The following is a 2,697-nucleotide window of genomic DNA, read 5'->3' on the forward strand; positions in this document are numbered from 1 at the left end:
TTTATTTGTTTTATCTATATGAGTACACTGTAGCTGCACAGATGGTTGTGAGTCATCATGTAGTTGCTGGGAATTGAATTCAGGACCTCCACTCACTCCGGCCCCACTCACTCTGGCCCATAGATTTATTTATTATTATATTTAAGTACACTGTAGATCCTTGGCTCTGCCTGTCACTGTCACTTGGCCATGTCACTTCTCTCTGAGCCTCAGCTTCCTGAGCTGGGCTTTGTGATCGCCACATCTCAGGGCTGAAGGTCAGGGACATGTTTTTGTCTCTTCCAAGCATCTCATTGTCTACCTTAAACATACACAATGTTAACTACATCTCAATAAAGCTACAAAGTAGTCAGGGTCAGCAACAGACTCAGGCTTTGGAGGTGGTTTTTTTTTTTTAAAAGTGTCTGACTTGGACCAAATCTCTTTGTAGCAAATCCAAAGAGACTGACCAACCCCGCCTAGTGGTACATGCCTGTGATCTCAGCACTGAGAGGACTGAGGCAGGAGGATTGCTGCAAGTTCAAGGCCAGCTCAATCTGCATGGCAGTTTCTGGGCCAACCAGAGCACTGTAGCAAAACTGTCAAAGCAAGCAGAAAAGAATCCTTCTCAGTGGATGGACTGGGAACTTATTTGTGCTCGCACTCACAGGCACCGCTGAGCTGGCTTCCGGGATTTTTGTTTTTCAAGACAGGGTGTTTCTGTGTAGTCCTGGTTGTCCCTGATCTTGATTTGGAGACCAGGCTGACCTCTAATGCCTGTCTCTGCCACCCAAATGCTAAGATTAAAGGCGTGTGCCCTCACATCCAGCACTGTTTACTTCTGTATCTACACTGAAATGGTGTGAGACCTTCAATCCCACTGTAAACTCAGGTCATTCCACGACTCCCCTTCCAAATTACTCTTAAAAAAAAAATATGTAAAAAAAAAAATCATGTGTCGTTATGTCGGTGTGAGGGTATGTGCGGGTGTGTACAGGTGTATTTCCGGTGTATACAGGTGTCTGTGGAAGCCAAAAAGAGGCTCTCCAGTCTCCTGGAACTCGGGTTAGAGGTGGTTGTGACCCACCAGGTATGGCTGTTGTGAACTCAGGGCCTCTTCTAAGAGCAGCCAGTGTTTTTAACCACTGAGCCTTTTCTCCAGCCCCAGATCTCTAACTCTTCATTCTGAATTGGAGATGACTTCTGGTTCCCACAACTGGAAACAAGTGGGATCTTCCTTGTTGTGACAAGACAGTGGTTGCTGCCAGCTTCCCTTCTGCACAGACCGGCCCCTACCCTGCCTGAGTAAAGGCAGACCCTCTCGTTGACTCTAGGCCTCCCTGCACTTTAATTGCCTCAGGCTTCTGCCCAATCAGAGCCCTGTTTCTCTGCAGAGACACTCCTCTCATCCAGCCAAGACTGGTGTGGTGATGCTCAACTTCCGACTCCTACAGAGAGAGCACAGAGGCCCTTTCCCATCCCATGGAACAAGATCTGCTTCAGTGAGGGAGCTCAAGTTTGTACAGTAAAAGCCTGGGAAGCTCTGGCAGCCCCGACGAGCTAGGCTTGGTCACCCATCTCCAGGATGCTGATTAAAGGCACAAGGAATGGCAAAAAATAGGAGAGTAATTCAGTGGGGCTGCAGTGGAAGGAGGAACAATTAAGGGACGCAGTGACTGCAAGTCCATTTTAGGGGAGCTGAAACCAACTTTAGGTTTAAGTAGAATGGGACAAGGAGCAGGAGGTAGGACTCATTAAGCATGGTCTAGGTGCGGGCTCTTTAATCCTTGTCTCGGTCTGGTCCTGCCAGACACTCTAAAGAGGTCCTTCTTGCTTGAGGGGGCAAAGTGGTCCTTCGGGATGGTTCCTTGGGCTCCAGGGTGCAGCCTTGTGCTCAGAGACAGCAGCCATCATCTGGGGGTGGTCTTGGAGGTTGGGCTGCTCATGGAGTTTAAGGTGACGGCATGCTTAGGTCGGTCTTATTTCTGTGCCTTGAAGGGAATGAGCTAGCTCAGACAGTCCTTGGGTGATTAACAGTTGACCCGCAGAGGTCGCCCGGTGACCTAAAGGGAAGGAGACAGACAGGAAATGAAGGTAAACATTCCAGTCTTTCGTCTTGTATCTATTATAGTTACCCTGTGGGCCCATGGGGCCGGTCAGTGCTTCTCAGAGAGCAGTTTCTACAAGCATGTTTCAGGGATAGGATCTTGGATCCCTATATGGACCCCCTCCTCCTATAGCCTCGCTTTTCTGCTGGTTGTTTCTCCCGTGGCAGTGCCTTCCTTAAAGCACTTGTCATTCTCACTGGTTCTGAGCCATGTGACTCTCTTCCTATTCCCATAACACCGCCTAACTTGGTAACTTTCAGAATTGTCCAGGAAGGGGTAGGGAAAAAGAAAAAAGAAAGGACAAAAGAAAACTAAACATTCAATTAAATAGAGTCAAGTCACGTTCAGAAAAATAAGATGGCTGGCTAAGTGTTTCAAGGCTTCACCCCAAACCCGGAGACGATAGGCCTGAGTGCTGAGCAGCGGCTTCGGCCTGCCCCTTCCTGTCGATCTTAGAGGAGTGTCCTAGTCAGGGTTTCTATTCCTGCACAAACATCATGACCAAGAAGCATTTGGGGAGGAAAGGGTTTATTCAGCTTACATTTCCATACTGCTGTTGATCACCAAAGGATGCAGGACTGGAAATCAAGCAGATCAGAAAGCAGGAGCT

This window comes from Mus pahari, chromosome 10, assembly GCF_900095145.1.
Source record: "Mus pahari chromosome 10, PAHARI_EIJ_v1.1, whole genome shotgun sequence".
Lineage (NCBI taxonomy): Eukaryota > Metazoa > Chordata > Mammalia > Rodentia > Muridae > Mus > Mus pahari.